Source organism: Protopterus annectens, chromosome 1.part0 (assembly GCF_019279795.1).
Source record: "Protopterus annectens isolate FY-2018-M chromosome 1.part0, PAN1.0, whole genome shotgun sequence".
Lineage (NCBI taxonomy): Eukaryota > Metazoa > Chordata > Ceratodontiformes > Protopteridae > Protopterus > Protopterus annectens.
In genome coordinates this window covers 1,156,055,787-1,156,077,335 of record NC_056725.1, presented here as the reverse complement: position 1 = coordinate 1,156,077,335, position 21,549 = coordinate 1,156,055,787, and the positions used below count along the sequence as shown (strand labels likewise).

The following is a 21,549-nucleotide window of genomic DNA, read 5'->3' as shown; positions in this document are numbered from 1 at the left end:
CTCTTTCTGACTTGTAAGTCAGTTTATAAGTAGAATTTCGGTTTTAGATTTCTTCCTGCATTTTCTTTACCTCTTATTGATCTTCAGGCATTAGAGATGAAGTTGAAGTTGGCAAATCTGCCTTTTCAAGCTTCTTCCTATTAAGATTTGAACTGGTAAGTGAGTGAGTCTCTGCAGTAGACTGTCCCTATATTTCAAAGCTGGAATGAGAGTTCTCTTAGCCTTTGCTGTTTCTTGTTCAGTATTTCGCTATGTTTAAGTAGTTCTTTTTACAAAAGACTGTGAAGGTAGCATAGACTAGACATTGTGACTGAATTCCATCACATGCCTAAGTGATCTGATTTCACGAATTTTGCATTCTAGATTATCATAAGCTGCAACTATCCACTGCCACCTGAATATAGGCTTAGGTGCTCTAATCACATTTTAATTTGTGTCTGTCAGTGTGGTTGTTTCAGGAAATTTAGAATGATGACCACACACAGGGGATGCATGGCTTCTTTGAAATGGAAAGCAATCAGTGCCCACTCAGCTAAAAGGATGCTGTAGAACTGGGTATGGTGTCTCTTCCCTTGCATTGTAACTCTTCTTGTGTTATTGGAGTTAACATTCCTGCTCAGCCCAGTGTGATGATTGCAATTTCTTTACATGATTACTACTCTTAGACATGATTTTTGTATCCTGATAAGCATCTAACCAAAAACACCAAAATTACTATATCTAGAACTCACCTTCTCTCTACATTACTTTATGCATCCCCTGTATCAGCAAACCTTAACAAGACAGACCTACACAAATTGTCAATGTGCTACAATAAAATAGCTAGATTCACAACCAACTCTAATTTCCACTCCCACCACTGTCACTCACTAAAACGATTAGGTTGGCTAGAACTCGCCAACTTATTAAACTAGAACCAACTCACCATGGCTCATTACTTTCTGTACCACCCAAACAAGATTCCTGATCTCTCAGGCTTACTCAACTTTCACAATTCTGCTCGCCAACTAAGATCCACAAACAAAGCCCGTCTTGAAGTAGCTAAGTGTAGACACAGTGCTGGTGAATCCCTCTTCTACACAGTTGCTAAAATCTGGAATTCTCTTCCACCAGATATCAAATTGCAAAACAGCAGGCCCATCTTTAAAACCCAATTAAAAGCCCACCTCAGTCTCATCTGGCAATGTGCCTGTACTGACCATGTAGAGCCCTACTACCACCATTCAGATAAATCTTCCTCTGGCACTACTCAAAGGTCAAGCACATAGAAAAAAAAATATCATAACGAATTGTATTTTTAAACAATATGTTTTCTGTTTTACTGCTGCACACACTATATATTGTACACTTCTGTAACTTCTTTTATTATGTTATGATATACTATTGTTTGCTTTATTAATTTGTACTCATCTCTGACTTTTGTATTTTTATCATATATATGTGGAGCTTTTGTATTTCTATGATTGTCATGTATGTGGAGCTTTTCTCCCCGGGTCTCTGCTAAAAACGGGCACCTGATTGCCCAGTCAGACCAAGCCAGTAATCAAATATAAAATAAGTAAATAAATACATTTTTTTTCTCAGTTGATTGGGAGCTATTATTTTCTCAGCTTTGAAAATTAAATGCTGTTTATAAGTTGCATCTTCTTGGACCATCCTTAACTGATATTTTTTGCTTACGTGAGTCTTACACTAAAATATCTTTCCATAACTGCATTTCTAATTAAATGTGAAATACATTTCTGATTTTTTTTCACTTTTCTTCTGTTTTAGTAACTGTACAATTGCCTAAAGAAGCTCAAGTTCTTACTGTCATGCTTCTCTGGTAAATATTCTCTACTTAGCATATGTGTTTTGTGTAGTTCTTCACCTGGACTGTATTTTATCATACTTTTATAGATCAAGTAACACCTGCTGTAATTTTTTTATTTGACATTTGTTTACTGGGGAGGTCTGACTGGACTAGTAGCCCATTTTCAGCAAAGGCCCAGAGGAAAGCTGCAAAATGCAATTAACAAGCACACATTTTTTACATATTACCCCAGAATTTTATAAAATGCATGTAGGCACAGTGTAGAGCCTACACCAAGTGTATCCATGTACACGGCCACGGTTCCCCCTCGGCAGCACGCCATGCATATTAATGATGGAGCGCTGCTGAGGGAGAGCCGAGGAACATGGATATTGAGTCAGTGTAGTGGCTACCCATGTCTGCAGATAAGTGTGAGTCTCCCTATAATTCTCCCCACCACTGCTGTACTGTTGTGAAGTGTGTCAAATGTATAATATGTCATTTTTATGAAGGTTTAATGTTTTATTTTAACTGCATGTTTGCGAGGAGCGCAGCAATGCCAAGCTGTGCTCACATATAGACAGCTGACACCTGCCAGACATCTAGAAATAGTAACGGATGTAATTAATTATCATAATTATATTTTTTCTTTTTTTTTTTCAGTTGCCATTTGCGCGTCACTTATACATACATAGCTGACACCTGCCAGACATCTGAAATTAGAAAGCAGATGTAATTATTTAGTTATAGGTGCATTTAAGCATGTTTGCACAATGAGGTGCTCAGCGACGCTAACAGGTAGCCTAGTAGTATATGTGCAGGTATACCAGTTTTTATAAAATCCAACTAGTTACTTTGGTAGAGTTATGGTCTTATGTGTAGTGGGTCCTCGGTTCAAATCCATAACAGGCAGAATATGTCTTTAAATGAATGTACTATTTTTCTGTAATGTCATTAAACTGCTGCGAATTTTGGCACTGCTGTGCTTTGTTAAACAGTGCTCATTCATGCTAATGGCTACCAATGTTTACATGGTGCTAAGCCTCACTAAAACCACGTTTCTGCGAGTTTTCATGCTGCTTGGCTTCGCTGGTTTGCGTGCTGCTAAGCAACGCTTCACTTTTTTGAAAGTTGCTCAGTGACGTGTAAGAATGGGAAAACAGCCTATATTAAGCCCAATAGATGGGAATTCTGCATCATTCATTGGAGTTCAAGGGTTCCTTTCACATAGTCGAACTTTTACAAGTTCGAACCTCATATGGTTGAGACCATAAGTTTGAATTTATAAAAGTTTGAGCGTTTCAATGGAAATCTCCATAAGCTGAGGTTTCCAGTTTGTATAATGGGGTGCGATCTCGGAGTTGGTATATTTAATTAGGTGGTGTGGGTGCAGGGGGCTTGCCCCCCCTGTTTAAAATAGTTTATTTTGTTTTCCGTTGTTTTTTGTTTTTTTTATCCATAGTCGAAGTTTTGTAACTTCAAACATAATGGTTCGAACATTACGTGTTCGAAGTTATAAGACTTCAACTATGTGATATAGGCCCGGAGTTCAACTGCTGGTATGGCTGGCGGTGTTGGAGAAGGTGTGCACTTTTGGCACAGAGGTGGGGTATTCAGGAGTCCATGGTTATGGTTGGGCTTCTTGTTAAAAACCATGAACCCCAGCTGATGCAGAGGGGATTCCAGGGCACAGACTTTAAGAAAGAGGCCTGGGACAGTTTGGCCAGGGAACTCACCGGTGTTACTGGTATCCTCTGCACAGGTGAGCAGTGTCGTCACCATTATGATGACCTGAAAAGGAGAAAAAGGGGAACCTTGCACACCTGGGTCCAAGAGGCAAGAGCAGGGAATGCCCCACAAATATGTAAGTAATTTTACCTCTGTTTTACTAGTATGCAAGCTGAATGCCTGCAAAACTGGTATGCATAATGGTGTGCTTCTCTCCCAACAGCTGCAGCTGAGAGGGCTTGCAGTGTCGAGTCCCATGCTGGGTGCCTGGCCAGGTTGTGCCGTGAGAGTGGTAAGTACAAATTTTGTATGCTAACTGTAGTGCAATATGCAAGAAACAGTAAAGAATTTACTGCAGTAAAGTATAAACAAGAAAAACTATAGTGCAATAAATGATCAAGTATGACTGTTGTGCAATAAATGGGCAATTAGAGCTGTAGTGCAATACATGAACAATAACAACTGATGTTCAATAAACAGTACCAGTAACAGTAAGCAAAATGGTGTTCAGCAGAATTGTGTAGTCATAACCAATGCAGTAGAGCTGTATGCATTGATTGTCTATGGTAAGGTTGCTGCAGTCAAGTCTAACACTGTAATAGCAGTAGAATGCAAAACTAATAGCCTGGAAACTATATTGCTTAACTCATAGTACTGTTGAAGGCTGTGTCCAGGCCAATATTGGTCACACAATGCTCTCTGTTCCTCCTCCTTCAAGTAATAAAGGTATATGGGTGAGGTAGCCCACTCCATAGGCAGATGCTGTGTGCGTACTTCCCAGATATTTCAAAGCAATAACAATGCAAAATGTTCACCAGCATTGTTGATACTAAAATAGTTGTTTTAATACATGCAGTATGGTTGTATTCCATGCATCTATGCTCTACTGTCAGTGCAGTCAATTATAACACTACAATAGTTGAAGAATACAAAAAGAATGTCCAGTAACTTGTATTGCTTAACTCATAGTATGGTTCAAGGTTATCTGCAAGCACACTGTCAGTCGAGTAATGCTCACATTTTCTATTTCCCCATGAACAAAAGGTATATGAGTGAGGTAGCCCATACTATGAGCAGATATTATGTTTAGATTTTACAGAGTTTTAATATCAATAAGAATAAAGTGTTCATCAGCATTGTTGATTCATAAATCTGTCTACTTCCAGTATGGCTGTATTCCTTGCATGTCTGTACAAAGTTAATGCAGTCAATTATTACATTATTTGCAGATGTCTCCTGCAGTCACAGACATTGGATTCTATTCCCATGCTTGGCAACAAAGGCATGACAGCTGTCTACTTTATGAGCTGCACACAGACATGTCTCTCAAGTGTCACAATTTTTCATACTGTAATCAATATTGCATAATCCGTCTGTCATGAGATTAATACATAAATGATTACCTGGAATGCAAAGTATTACCAAATCTACTTACAGAACACCTTGTGCAAGTGTTCTGTCTAGTTGTGTACATGCATTTATTATTGCTTGGCCCATACTGTCCCTTGAAACAGCTTGAGAGGTATACATGTGCTACATCACCTATAGGAGAGTTGTAGTCACTGTACACAAAACTCACAATACACACCTGTAGAGTTAATATTACCACTGTTTTCAGGGCTATAATTTGTAGTGCCACTAGTGGACTGTTTCTGTCTCTCTCCCCACCCCTTATCTGCATGTATTTAATATTGTTATGTATTATTATGGTTTACTATTAACATATATTATTAAAATAACTATATTTTGGGGAATGTGTTTTATTATTATGTATTGTTATGCTTTCATATTGACATATCTTGTCATAGTATCCGTTTTGTTGGCCTTATGTGTTTTATTCTTATGTGTTGTTATGCTTTCATATTAACATCTCTTGTTAAATTAACTGTGTGGTTGCCCTTATGCTTTAACTGTTACTGGCATGCTGTTAACATACAGATTGTTCTGTTATTTCATGTTGTGACATACATAATATACATTGCTGTATACTTGGGTTAATTAATATGATGTTCCATGCTATTAATACTAACAATGATTTGTTCATAACTAACCTCAACTTATTGCTATACCTCAATTACCACACCACATCAAGGTAGGCCAGTTCTGGTGATCCCCTACCTAGCCTCAACTGGCCATAGCACTGGGTCCAAGCACGTCTGGGACCCAGACCGGTGGAGCCCCCTCTGCTGTCCCTGCAATACCTGCAGCATCGGGTAATGCTGCCCCATAGGTAGGAGATGGGCCCCCCTCTGGGAGTGGTAGCAGAAGGAGAGTTGTCACCCTGGATGAGCTGCCAGTCTTGCTGCGCAAGATAGTCTATCGTGGGTTTGATTGCCACCTGCGCCAGATTGAGGGCATGCTGGCCGACCTGGTGGGGCAGCCTTGTCCCAGTGCCCAGCCTCCAGCACTGCTAATCTCAGGACAGTGAAGGAGCAATGTCGACAGTCCTGTGGGTGGGGATGTGAGTCATGCTGCCATGTGGAGGCACATGGGACTTGATTTCCACAACACCCTTCCTATCCAAGGTGTTCATCCCTCTCATGTGTCACACACCACTACTGTCTGCTGTCTTGTCTGTTTGCAAATGCATCCTTACCTACCCAACTTACCTCCCCCACATGTACCTATGTCCTTTCCCCAACATTCCACTCACCTTTAAAAAAAAAAAGAGCACATGTCCCCAAAAAAAATCATCCCATACGTAGCTCTCCATTTTGCACACATGTCCACTGGACACATGTAATTTGGTCCAATTGGGTTAACGCAGTTTTGTTGTCCTCACCCCTCTCTCTGGGATTTGAGAGTCTAACTTCAGCTACAAATTCCGTTAAAGTGCACAGTTGTTGCTGTACAAGAAGTGGATCGCTATGGTTCTTTCCTACACCATTCCTACACATCCCTCCCTCCCTTTCACTATGTTTTCCCCCCTGATTGCCCCTATTTCACCACTTTCCTATCTCCCCTTTTTTCTTTTCTTGATTTATTTTAATGTGGAGCTTTACGATACACTGTGTCATGCAGCTTCGCTAAGCTCAGCTAAATAGAGCCATAAAGACTATATGTGTTAGTAATATTGTAAGACACGTACAAAATAAACACCTCTGCCATGTTTCGAATCAGAACCCATTGCACCTGCAGCAGACTGCATCAACCCACCATGCCATGTAGTTTAAACAAAACAGAGTAATTACCAATTAGTCATTAGGCAGGTTTCAATATAGCTGCATTCCACACCGTAGTTCGCAAACTGGAATAAAAAGTAATGGAAAAAATGGGAGCATACCTTGGACTCTGGGGCAATAGTACACCACTAGACAGCCGAAGGCAAGATAATGGATGTAACTGAGGCCTGTGATAGCAGGTAAACGTGCCCTTTTATCAGCAACATGTAGAAAGTCACCTGCTAAGGCATTAATGGCAAAATACATGTTCAACTGGGACTCTGGTGCAGAAATACATCCATATAAAGGTATGCACTTACTGATGGATGTAGAAAATGTTTGTCACAATCTGTATGTGTGCACATAAATCTTGCAAATACACCTGCTGTAGCAGTGACTCAGTAGCTCAGTCTATTAAATGCCTTGCATACAATACATTTTGCCACACACAGTCCTGGGTTCAAATCCAGTGTTGTGTTGCATTTCAGTTACATTATTGTGTAGAGAGCAATTTAACAAATGACTCATGCACTCTTTATCCACACAAAGCATTGCAAATTAAATAACTACCTTTCAGTACTGGAAGCCACAGGCCTGCAGGTAGGGACACACTTCACATATCCATATAGCATTACTATATGTCGCCTAGTACTCTGTTATTGACACAGATGCCTAGCATATGTACTATTAACACAAGGGTACCCTCACCCTGGCTGTGCATCTATAACAAGGCTGACAGAGCTGACACAGCTAGACATACAGCTTGTTGTGCTCCAAAGTGTTCACACACTCTGCCTATATCTATTACCTGCAGCAGCAGCTGCAGCCTGTGGTACACACAGCTATATGTAAAGGTTTCTGCTACAGACCCTACCCTCTGCAACAATATAGTCTCCTCACCCCAGTAATGTCCAGCTATAAAGCACGCGTTAGCCCGCTTTAGCGCGGAGTTGCCACTGTTGCACACAAGAGCAGCGGCGGTTTAACAAGGTTAAACTATTCGGGCTACCTAAATTCCACTCTTCAATTTTTCCCTTAAAACTACCTTCCTCGAACTGCACTGCTGATCTAACCAGCGTATCCTATAACTAAAAAATTAATCTCTACTTGATTCCCAAGTAGACTATTCTCTATCTGTAAAGCCTAGCACTTGCTCCTACAGTACTTTCACCCTGATAAAGCACTCCTATTATAGATAGTACTCCACCAGCCTAGAACCCACATCCCCCGGAGTCTTTTGTAAGTTTTTTTATCTATTCCTTCTAGCATGTCGAGGGATCAGTTGCTAGTATCCTCTCCTGCTCAGCTGGTGAACCTGGGAATATTGAGGCAATGTTACAATTGCCTCATGTACACAGACAACCCTCTCCTTCTCCCACAAAACACAAATACATGCGAGAGATGCAACTATACGGCCAAACTGGAGGCTGAGCTCTCTCAACATAGGACTGGCAAGACCAGACAGGAGGAGAAGGTAACCACACACACTATATACCCAGTCACACATAGTACCATCACAACTTCAAATCATACACATAATCACACAAAGACATACTCGGAGGTTCTGATCAAAAATCTACCAAAACAGCAGAGGCCACCAAAGCAGACACCCAAACAACTACCACCTCAGGACCCAACACATGCAACACATAGACCACACAGTCAGAGTGTCAAACAGTCACAGCCCTTAAGGCCAAACACAATGCCAGACACACTCGTCATTGGTGACTCCATAGTCAGACACACTGACGTCCCACTCACCAGACTGAGTAAGGAGAAGGTCACAGTAAGCTGCCTGTTGGGCACTAGAATCTGCCACATAACGCAAGCACTCAGGTCGCTCAACAGCAGGTACAAGTACGACTCAGTCATTGTTCACGCTGGTGTCAACGACCTGAGACGTACCTCCTTGGACTACATGAAAAGAGACATTGAGGAGCTCTCTGATTATGTAGCCCAGGCAGGTATGACCCTGACCTTGAGCAGTATCCTACCTTCACCTAGAATGATGCCACAATACAGTGATAAGATGATCAGCTTTAATAATTGGCTTAAATTCTGGTGTCATTCAAAGGGGATCCAATGTCTGTCTGCCTGGGATGACATGCTGGACAAGCCACGCTGCTTCGCAAGGGACGGCTTGCACCTGTCACCCCTGGGCTTCCGGATATTGGCAAAGGCTCTTGCCACCCCATAGTGCCTTTTTAGGCAAGGCTCAAATTCTAAACCTACCACCCTAGAACACAAAAAGGAAAAAACTAAGGGTAATGCTGCTCAATGCCAGAAGTCTCAATCTCAAGATGCACGCACTCGAGGCCCTTCTCAGTATGGAGAACATCGATGTCTGTGCTGTGACAGACACCTGGTTCAAGGCTCCTGAGAGCACCCCAGCACTATCAGGTTTTACCTCATATCATGCGTTCCGGCCCCAAAATCCGGACAACACCAAGAAAGGAGGGGGGTGTCCATATTCATAAAGGACACCCACACCTCAAGGTTGGTGGCAACGCACGATGCATCGGAGACCGTCCAGGTGCAATTAACCATAGGCAAAACTGCTCTGCAATTTGTAGCATGTTACAGGCCACCCTCTCAAACTCAGGAACCTCACATGGCCTTCCTGAAAACACTAGAGGGGATAAATGTATCTCCAAACACCATCATACTAGGTGACTTCAACTACCCTAATATAGACTGGGAACACTACTCAAGCCCAAACACTCTAGGCCAAAGGTTCCTGGAGTTCATAAACTCAAATGCCATGGAACAACTAGTCACCATCCCCACAAGAGGTGAAAACATACTTGATCTCATCATCACGAACATGGGACCACAATGTTCAACACCGGAAGTATACCCCTCACTGGTGAGATCAGATCATAAACTAATCTCGCTGGAGGTCCTCATCCCGCCCCCACCTAAAATAAAAAAGACCACAGTGAAAAACTTCTCAAAAGCCGACTTCACACTTCTAAGAACTAGTGTGGTCTCCTTTAAGGTCCCTGAGCCAGTGGTAAACATTACTCAAACCACTGAATCACTTACAAATGCCTTCTACCAGCACCTACAGGACTGCATGGATCAGGCAATCCCAAACAAAACTAAGACTCTTTGTACCAAAGGCAAGCGTCCAGTCTGGTGGACCCCAGCCATAAACAAGCTCTACAACAAAAGGAGGAAGCTACTACAAGATAGAGCAAAATCCTTGAAAGGTAAGAAACCCTTGATCATTATAAGTAAAAAAACTAAGAGCTCTCATAAAATCATCCAAGGCAAATTTTGAGAGAAAAATCGCCAAGGACTCAAAAGACAATCATAAGGCCTTCTTTAGCTATGTTAGAAACCTAGGAGGAAACTCCCAGATATGCTCAGAATTAGTTCAAAATGATGTGAAGATTACTGAACCTACACACATTGCCAACATACTGGCTGACAGGTTCAGTGCTAACTTCTCCCCCCCAAAAGGAGAGATATCTATACCAGAGGATTGTAGCCCCCCCAAACATCTCTAACGCCTAGGTGAGAACTGCTCTCTCCAAGGCAAAAAACACAGCATCCATGGGACTGGATGGTGTCCCCGGCTGTGTACTCCACGAACTCAATGAGGAATTAAACCCGCAGTTAGGACAGCTGTTTAATCTTAGCCTCACCTCAGGATACGTACCCAAGGAGTGGCGCACGGCGACTGTGGTCCCACTTCACAAGGGCGGTGCCTCCACCGACCCTGGAAATTACCGTCCCATTAGCTTGCAAAGCCATGGAGAGGATCATAATGGAACTCATAAATAAAGACATAGGGAACTTGCAGACTTTGGATCCAACCCAGTTTGGCTTTGTCAAAGGCAGATCATGCCTTTTAAACTTGGTTGACTTTTTCGAAACAGTCACCAAGGCCATTGATGAGGGTAAGGCAGTCCATACAGCCTACCTCGACCTGGCAAAGGCCTTCGACACAATACCCCACTCAAGTATCATCGAAAAACTCATCAGCTTGAATGTAAACCCATACATCACAAGATGGGTTGCAAACTGGCTAAGTGACAGAACCCACAGGGTCAGAGTTGCTGGCGCCATGTCAGACTCTAAGCCAGTCACAAGTGGTGTCCCACAGGGCTCAGTCCTGGGTCCACTCTTGTTCGGCATCTACTTCTCTGAAGTACAAGCAAACACAGGAGGGTTATGGCTGACAAAGTTTGCAGATGACTGCAAACTGGGCGCCATAGTCGAAAACACATCTGACACAGATATCCTTCAGAAGGGCCTCACAGAAACGGATAACTGGTGCCAGAGCCATAGCCTAAAGTTAAACGCCAAGAAATGCATAGTCATACCCTTCGGGAAAAACAAGGTTACCCCTAGCTACCATATAGGTGGCAATCCACTGAGCACAGAAGAAGTTATCAGGGATCTGGGGACCCAGGTTGACAGTAACCTCTCGTTTGACACTCACATTGCTAAAGTAGTTAGGAAGACCTTCTACATTGCCCACCTGATCATGAAGGGATTCACATCTAGATCAAGGGAGGTCATCGTCCCCCTGTACTCATCATTCATTAGACCTATGATTGAGTACAATGCCCCATTCGGAATGTATCTAACCCGACACCTGCAGCAGCTGGAAAGGCCCCAAAAGTTCCTCAACAAAAGGATAAAGGGTCTCAAAAATATGTCTTATGCTGCCCGACTGAAAGAACTCCAGCTCTATTCAGTCGCATACCGCTTGCTCAGAGGTGACCTGTGCCTGACATACAAGGCCATGTCAAACCCAGATTTGATGAATATGCTTCACCTCAAAAAATCTAGATCCCTCAGAACCACAAGGGCAGGAGACTTAAACCTTGACACGGTTATTAATAGAACATGCTGGAGGGACAGATTCATCACCCAGAGACTCCCTGTGCTGTGGAACAAAATCCCGGTACATGTGAGGCAGAGCACCTCGCTGGCCTTGTTCAAGAGGAATCTTGACCAATGGATGGGAGATCGCAGATATACCCCAGGAATTACTTCAGTGTCACTGCTTGACAGAGGCACAGCAAAATAATAGGCATAGTTTTCTTCAAACTAAAGGGGTGGCGAAAGCCACATAACTATGGGCTAGGCTTATAAATGCCCTTGGGCAGATAGCCTAGTATGAACCTATGAACCTATGAACAACTAAGAAAGTGGCCCTGGTCTACATGAAAGCCTTGTATATTGCACAGTGGTTGCATGCCATTGGCTAGTGATAGTGCAATTCAGCTGTTTTGCCTGCAATTAACATATCAGAGCCACAGATTGATTTAGAGGCAGTTACCTGCTAATGAGACGCATGTTAAAAATGCAAGCAGCTGACTATGGGGAAACATTCTGCATGAGACTTTCCTCACACAGAGCACGCCTTTGCAAAACATTACTAGTAGCACATTTCAACAGAGGAGTACTGCTGTCCACCAGGTATGTACCTGTTTTTTGTGTATAATAGGATGCAGATGGGAGGATAGAGGTATGGAGAATGCAGTAAGCCTGTCTTAGGCCTGTGGTAATGACATGTCATTGATATGCTGCTGTCTTACACCTACAGGGGACGTACAATACTTCAAGGTTGCATTGTCTTTTGTCATTGTGGCACACTGGTGGTGTTGGACTGTCCCTTTATAGTGGTTGTAATAGCACACTGCTGTTTGTGTGGCATGGTCTTATAACATATTATTGGGTGGTTGGCCTTAAGGGACAAACAACAATAGACTGGAGTGTTGGGTGTATGATCATACAGCAGACTATCTCATGGCACACAGGGTAGTACATCAGTATTGATACTATCTCACTTGTATCCACACGTATGTTGTCACCACTGTTGAGTATGACATGTGTGAGCAAGCAGTGGATAGTTCTGGCCATTTTGTCCTTGCTGTATCTGTACATAGTGGACATCCATGTATCTGATCATGTAATGTGTCCCCCTTGTGTTGTCTTTCAGGAATAATGTACTGTAGACGCCATGCCCCTTTCTGAGATGTGGAGAATGAAATCATACTTGAAGGGACTAAGGCAGCATCACATCCTGCTATCCAGTGGGAGGCATAACAGGGAACAGCGGGCTGCATTGTGGGCAGACCTTGTCTGGGATATGTATGCCAGTGGCCACCAGGGCAGGACATATGAGCAGGTCTGACACCGGGCAACAGACATGGTGAATGCTGCATGAAGAAGGGCAGCTGATGTAGCCAAGGATTGTGTCGTCACTGGTGGATGGCCTGCAGTGAAACAACCACCCTTGGCCACTGAGAAATTGCTGGTGAACCTAGGAACACACGACAGCTCCCAGGCATCCATCACACGCTACATCATGGACGTGGGTGCCACAGTCCCCACATCAGAAGTGCGTGCAGGTAACCTTACAGTGATCACCACTGTAATACTGCAGCAGTCATTGTGTCAGGCTGTACATACTTTTATGTGGATGTCAGGTCTACCTGCCTTGTGGGGGGAGGGTTAAGCTCAGTTGTACACTCATACATAGAATGCCACCAATACATCAAGCAACACAGTAGCTACTGTACAGGTGAGACATATGGACGTATTACCTTATTGTGCTGCAACATGCAATGGTACTGACAGTACCTCACCCTCAACTTTTTTGCAGGTCCATCAGGTGTTGTCCAAGGCCATGGTTCTGCAGCTTGTAAGCTTGATACTGTTTTGTTATGGAACATATATATGCTATTAAAGTTAAGAACCAGAATAATGGCCTATGTACACTTAAGCTTGTGTGTAACCAGAGTAGAATGTATGTTCCATTCTGGAACATTTACCTAAGGTTCTTAGAGTGGGTAATCATGAGTGTAGTTGAACATACAGAAACACTTTTGCAGTTATAGTTAAGACCAAATAAGCCTCCTGGTTTACATGAGGCAATTAATCCAACATGCTGTTTAAAACCCAAAGGTTGATGATACATACCTTAGGCATTGCAATATGTGTTTGTATATATAGGATCATAGGAGGTTACTAGACTAATGGGCCTGGGGCCCTTACAAGACTAGCCAAGAGTTTATCCCCAAAAAGAATCCTTCATCAGCACTTGTCACCCCTGTCAATGAGGGACACAGGTAGAACCCCTGGGACAGATTTGTGGTTTCTCATCCATTCATCAAGGTTGTGCTTGAAGAGGGTCAGTGAGGAACTCTGTTTTATGTGTATGGGAAGTCTATTCCAGAAATGGGGACAGCCTCTGGGAGACAAACCTGTCTCTCCAGCAGGTTTTGTTGATGTCGCATATTAGATTCAGGCCTTTTGAGCAGGTATTGTGCAAGAAGTTAGACTTACAGATATGGAGCATCTCTAGTAGGGCAGTGTCCGAGATTGCCTTGTAGTTGAGACACAGATCACCTCTGAGCAACTTGTACGATACAGAGTAGAATGATAGTAATTTGAGTATGTCCACATAGGACAGGTGTTGGAGGCTGTGGATTCTCGTTGTGAGGTATTTTTGTGGCCTTTCCAGTTGGTGCAGATGTTTGGAGAGGTACATACAAAACTGAGCATTATACTCAATTATTGCTGTGATAGTGGAGGAGTATATAAAGGTAATAATCTCCTTTTTTCTGGATGCAGTCACATTATGAGATGAACTAAGTAAAAGGCTTTTCTGACCACTGCTGCTACATAATGGTCGAATGTGAGATTATCAACCTGAGTATCCAGGTCTCTCACCACAGGTTGTGTGTTTAGGGGGTTACCGTTGATATGGTAATCAGTAAAGGCCGTGGTTTTGCTGAATGTTATAATGATACTTTTTTTGCATTTAGCTTGTGGCCATGACATTGGCACCAATCATTAATTGCTGTGAGACCCTCTTGTAGGATGTTAACATCATTTGGGGAGTCAATGACAGTTTTCCCCAAACTTGGTCAGCCACAGTCCTTTTGTGTTTGCTGGATCTCCAAAACATAAATGCCAAACAGGGGTCCTAGGACAGATCCCTGGGGGACACCACTAGTGTCAGGTCAGCTATTAGTGGTGGAGGTGCCTGTTTTGATCTTGAGGATCCTGTCGGTGAGCCAGTTTGCCACCCACCTGCTGAGATAGGGATTTTTGCCAAGTTGTGTTAGCTTTTCGATGATCCCCATGTGAGGGATTGTGTCAAAGGCCTTGGCCAAGCCAAGGTAAGCAATATGTACTGACTTTCTTTCATCCAGGGCCTTGGTGACAGTCACAAAGATGTCATCCAGATTCAACAGACAAGATGTGCCCTTGATGAATCTGAACTGGGTGGGGTCAAGTGCTTGGAGATTGCCTATGTCCTTGTTTATGAGATCCATAATAATATGCTCCATGGCTTTACATATCAGCCTTGTCAAGCTAATGGGGTGATAGTTTCCAGGGTCAGTTAAGTGGCATGATGACAGTGGCAGATGTTCTTTGTGTTTCACTGTTGCAGTTATCACCTGTGGGTTATCCCTGCTGGGTAGCCCTTGTCCGGCCTGAATACGAGAGTAAAGATTCTCCCTCCTGCATCAGTTGCAGTTGCCTGGGACTGACATCAGGTTATCATTGGTATAAAGCAGGGTAGCTGACGCCATTACATCAGTCTTTCTTGCAGTAGAGCCCGAAGCAGAAGCAGTTTGCATGTGCGTTGGTCGGCCATTGCCAGAGTGAAGTTGAAAACGACTAAAGCTAGGTACCCCATTGGGGATCTTTTTCTTGCACTAACCAATGTCTGAAAAAGCAAATAATTGTCTCCGCCGTGGAAAACAAATACCACACCAAGACTTCCATAACCTGTGTGTAACCTGTTTAGGCCCAGACCACGACATCCCTGGGTGTCGGTTCTGTGCCTTCTTTAACTCTAGGACCATTCAGCGTAGAGCAGAAATTGTAGCTAGACATTTCAAAGACAGGTCTGCGCAATACAAAATTACATCCATTGGTCAGCATTCAGTGGATATTCCCAAAAAGAGGAAAACAAGAAAGGGACAGACTGCATAAAACTCGACCTTCGGACTTCTCCTTGAAGCCAGTTGTCAGTACACCGGAATTCAATGAGGCACCTACACAGCCCCTGATGCCCAACAATATTCCTTCACAGGCTTCTACCGAGACCCATTTGGAGTCAGGTATGCCATTGGAACAGTCTACATCTGCTGATATCTCGTTTGTCAGCCCCGTGGTTGAGTCCAGAGCCACTATGCAGGCAGCGACTTCCGAGGAGGGTTTCTGGACAACCGACACCAGACCAAGGCAGACTACCACCCCGCCGGCTACAGCTGCACCCAGGCCCATTGAAGCACTGAGGCCTAAGAGCAAGACCACTCCCAGAAAAACAATCCCTAGTCGCCATCTTCCTCAAGCACAACCTGCTCACTCACAACTCCTTAAGATGGCGGAGGACCTTATCTCACTTATCAGAGGTAACCAGACCACCCCATCCAAAAGGAAAATGAATCTTTCCCCTGAGAGTCTCTCAGAGCCTGACACTGAAGAATCTGATTATTTGGATTCAGACGAACAACATCCCCTTACCACCTTTGAGGAGTCTGATGCAGAGGAATCCATCCCATCTGCGTTCCCCCCCTGAGGGCCTATCATTTGGTTAGACCTTACATACCCTTAGGGAACATTTCCACTGGGAAGCTCAGGATTACCCCGTGTCTAAGAGGCTAGGGGAGTTTCTGGATCTTCCAGCACAAACCCTTAGCCATTCTTCCCATTTTGGATGTGGTGGAGGATGTTTTTATGGAGTCTAGCCTCACACCTGATGCCCTGACCCCTGTACCTAGAAAGCCAAACAGGTATTACAGGGTGCCAGACACTCACAAGCACTTGTTCAAAAATCCTGCAGCAGACCCAGAGGTCACCACCCAGGGACCCAAAGGGGCTAAGACCAGTTAATCCAAAAATCCTATTCCTTCAGACAAGGACAGCAGTGCCCTAGACAGATGGGGTAAAAAAGTATACACCTCTGCTGTTTTAGCTATTAGAGCTCTTAATTGCCAGTTCCATATGTTAAAATATCAGCAACATACCTTGAAACTATTAAAACAGAAGATTTCAGCCTTGCCAGACAGTTCTACTTCCAGAGAGCTAGGGGAGCTCTTGCACTCCAGCTCACAAGTAGCAAAGCATTCCCTCCATTGCGGACACAATACCCTTGAAGCCTCTAGCAGGCCTGCTGTGGTGGGGTCAGTCATTAGGAGACATGCATGGCTAAAAGAACAACCTAGACACCCCCCTGGATAAGGATTGCTTGTTTGGATCTAAGGCTGAGGAGGTAATCAAGAAAATGGAGGATAAGGCTAAATCAATGCAGACAGTTAAAAAATTCCAGAAACAGACTGTAGAATAAAAATCCACCAAGCTATTCGAACTCCGCAACACACTTCTTTATTATAAAGCGCTTTTCATCCAACTAAATCGTTGACTTCCTCAGTTAAAAAAATTCCTCCAGGTCCAACCTCCCAGATTCAGCAGGAACTTTCCCACCAAACACTGGTCCTTTCCTTCCCAATCCAGACCTGTGCAAAGGAAAGGCCACAGGGACAGACCTCCCAGACAATAACTACAAGGACAACAAAAGCCCAGACAGTGGACCTGTACTACCCCAGGGCAAGGAGTTCTTAGTCCACTCCCTACCCTAAAGACTTGCAATGACTCTTCCTCCCCCCTGTGCCCCCCCCCCCCCAAAGGTTAGGTTAGGAGGGAGGCTATCCCTTTAAAAATACAACTGGCTAGCCATCACAAAGGATCAATGGGTTCTAAAAATCATTTTCCAGGGATACAAATTCTCCTTCAAAGAAAGACCAATCTTAACAGGGTACCCAGACATACCTTCAAATCAACAGGCAGAGGCCCTCAAACAAATTCAGAAACTCTGTGCCCAAAAAAGTGGTGGAGCCTGTTCCCCAGGAAAAAGCCAGAAAAGAGTTTTATTCCAGATTGTTCCTGGTACCCAGGAAAGAGGTTACTGGGCGCCCTATTCTGTATCCATCCACGCTAAACCTTTCCCTGCAAGTGCCAAAATTCAAAATGCTTATGCTCCAAAGACTCTTGCCCATGCTGACCCCAAATGCCTAGCTTGTTACCCTGGACCTAAAGGATGCCTACCTCCACATTCCAGTAAGGGAGTCCTGCAGAAGGTTCCTTCACTCCAGGGCAGGCTCACAACACTTTCTCTGCTCTGCCCTTTGGCTTATCTACTGCTCCCAAGGTTTTCACCAAATGCCTGGCCTTAGGCATTGCCTTCTGCAGGCAGCAAAACATCCAGATTTACCCATATTTGGATGACTGCCTCATCCAGGCAGACGGCAGGGAAAAGCTTCAAGACCTCGACTTTGTCAAAACCCTCTTAACCTCTCTAGGATTTGCCATCAACAGGGAAAAATCAAATTTCCAGCCCACCAGACAAAATCACCTTCCTGGGAGCTTTCCTGGACACATCCACCCAAAGAGTATTCCTCTCTCCAGAAAAAAAGTTTTCTGCCCCAGTACTTCTCCCAATTGGCTTACAGAAAGCACCTCACAGCAAGGAAGTTCCTTCTAGTTCTGGGGTGTATGGCATCCTGCATGCTGTTGGTGCCCTTGGCCAGACTACACATCAGAAAACTGCAATGGCACCTAAAGAACATTTGGTGCCAGCACTCTTAGTCTCTGGAGAAAAATCTGCCCCTTATCCCCTGCTTGAGACAAACTGCTATAGTGGGCAGAAGTCTGCACACTGAACAAGGGCCTTTCCTTTCTATTTCGTCCCCATGGCCAGACTATCACCACGGATGCTTCAGACAAAGCCTGGGAGGAACACTTGGGCAACATGTGCATCCAAGGCACTTGGGACCTACACCTACACATCAGCCTAAAGGAAATGATGGCAGTACTCAGGGCTATCACAGCTTTCAAGAACCAACTGGAACCAGGGGTGCTCCTCATCAAAACAGACAATACCACAGTCATGTGGTACAGCAACAAGCAGGGGGGAACTCACTCCTACCCACTTTACCATCTGGCCATGCTTCTCTGGCAGACTGCCTCAATGATGGGCCTTCATCTGATAGCCCAGTACATCCCAGGGGAGCACAATACCCTAGCAGACCCCTACGTCACAAGATGGGTTGCCAACTGGCTCACTGACAGAACCCACACTGTAAAAGTTGCAGACTCCATATCTGACCTCAAAGCAGTGACAAGTGGAGTACCACAGGGTTCCGTCCTGGGACCTCTCCTATTTGGTATCTACTTCTCTAAAGTACAGGCTAACACAGAATGCCTCTGGCTAGAGAAGTTCACAGATGACTGCAAACTAGGAGCCATAGTCAAGTCCCCAAATGATGTGGACATCCTGCAGAAGGGCCTCGCTGAGACAGATGCCTGGTGTCAGAGCCATGGCCTCAAGCTCAATGCCAAAAAGTGCAGTGTCATCCCCTTTCGTAAAAACTCTGTACCCATGAACTACCACATAGGCAGCAATCTACTTAACATCGAATGTGTGATAAGAAACCTTGGGTCCCAGGTGGACAGTAGTCTCTCCTTTGATAGTCACATCACCATAGTAGTCAGGAAGTCCTTCTATGTGGCACACCATCATAAAAGGGTTCTCATCCGGGAAAAAAGAGGTCATTGTTCCCCTCTACTCGACACTCATTAGACCCATTATAGAGTACAATGCCCCTTTTGGAATGTACCTCACAAGACATCTGCAGCAGCTGGAAAGGCCACAGAAGTACCACACAAAGAGGATTACTGGCCTCAAACAAATTACCTACACTGACCGCCTCAAAAAACTCCATCTTTACTCCATAGCATATCGCCTACTCAGAGGTGATCTTTGCCTAACATATAAAGCTATGACAAACCCAGAGCTGTTGGACATGCTACACCTAAAGAAATCCCAATCCCTCCGAGCTACACCATCTAGGGACCTAAACCTTGTCACCAAAATAAACAAGACATGATGAAGGGATAGATTCCTGTCCCAGAGACTTCCCATACTCTGGAACAAGCTACCCATCTATGTCAAGCAAAGTTTTTCATTAGCACTCTTCCAGAAAAATCTTGATAAGTGGATGGAAAATAGGAAATACACCCCGGGTATCACTTCTGTGTCTCTGCTCGACAGTGGCACAAGAAAATAGCTTTCTTGGATGGCGTAAGCCAGGAAACTTTGTTGGCTAGGCTTACGTAGGCCCTTGGGCTGATAGCGTAGTACCTACCTATGAACCACCTCAGCAGAAATTTCATAGACCCCCCACAAATGGCAACTTCAGAGGGAGACCTTCCTCTGCATAACACAACACAAGCTTGGGGAACCCCAGAGGTGGATCTCTTGGCTTCTGTACAGAATAGCCAGCTGGAACTGTTCTGCACCAGGGAGTTCCACCCAAAATCCTGGAATTGGGTGCTCTCTCCTTCCACTGGGGCAACCTGTTTGTCTACACAACCCCCCTTGCCAGTGATACAAAGGGTACTTCTAAAGATCAGGGAGGAAGGGCCAAGAGCCATCCTAATTGCTCCAAATTGGCTCAGACAACATTGGTACCCCTTACTGCTCAGCCTAACCAAGGAACCACCGAGGAACTTGCCTCTCACAGACAAACTCCTAACCCAAGCAAAAGGGTCAGTACTGCATCCATATCTACAAACTCTCAACCTATCCACATGACTGATACCCCAAAGGTGGATAACAACCCACTGTTGAGCAAGCAGGTCCTGGATATAACTAAGGAGGCCCAGCACCAGAAAATCATACTCTGCAAAATGGAAAAGATTCAGTGCCTGGTGCCAAACAAAAGGTACAAACAGCTCCCTGCCATCTCTATCTCTCTGATTCTAGGCTACCTGGCAGAGCTAGTAGAAAAAGGGTTATCTTACACTTCTTTCAAAATTCTTGCCTCGACTGTCTATGCCCATTACCATACAGAACAGCCCTTCTTCTCCCACCCCTTGCTAAAACAATTCTTTAGAGGAGTATCTCACATCAAGCCACCCAGGAGACCACCCACACCTCCCTGGGACCTGAACTATGTCTTAGAAAAATTGGCCTTACCTACTTTTGAACCAACTGTCTCAGCAGGAATAAAACACATTTCTTGGAAAACCACCTTCCTGCTGGCCATAACCTCAGCTAGGTGGGTGTCAGAGCTGCAGGCGCTCATGGCCACTGAGCCCTTCATTATCTTCCATGCTGACAGGGTGTCTTTCATGCCTAAGGGGATATCTGATGTAACATTGAACCAGGCTATACACCTTCCTACCTTCTTTCCTAACCCTCAGAATGGGGGAAAGGATCCATCATTCACTAGATGTGCACAGACAGCTTAGATACTATCTGGATAGAACCAAATCCATCAGTAAGACTGAGCAACTCCTGGTCAGCTTCGCCCCATGGGCAGAGGGGAGCCTATTTCCAAGCAGACCATTTCTAAATGGATATCACACTGCATCTAATTTTGCTACCACTTCTATGGGAAAATTCCACCCAAGACTGAACACATTCCACTAGGACAGCATCTACTTCTACTGAATTCTTAAGAGGGGTCCCTACCAAAGACATCATAGAACTTGACACTTGGACTTCGTCCATACCTTCACCAAACACTACCACTTGCCTCTGTTCTCCAAAACCCAGGCAAGTTTCACCTCTGCAGTTCTGCAGGGCATGCTAGGCCCTACTTAGAGCAGTCCAGCCTGTTATACTATTTCATCCCTTATTCCATCCACCCTTCCTTCAGCCTTAGGAATCTTCCCACAGGTGATGACTGCAACAGTGAAACACGAAGAACATAGTACAGTTCTGTACACTTACCATAAATGTAGATGTTTGAGTGTATTCACTTTTGCATTCCTCATTTCCCTCCCTCTTTCCCCCTAGTCTTCTCTCGCTCTCTCAAATCCATT

General features: G+C 44.3%; 1 protein-coding gene across 2 annotated transcripts in view; it reads left to right on the top strand.

Moving 5' to 3' along the window:
• The window catches only part of ATG5 (autophagy related 5), a 1,857,662-nt gene that overhangs the window by 1,754,377 nt on the left and 81,736 nt on the right, over nucleotides 1–21,549 (top strand). The window lies entirely within an intron of this gene.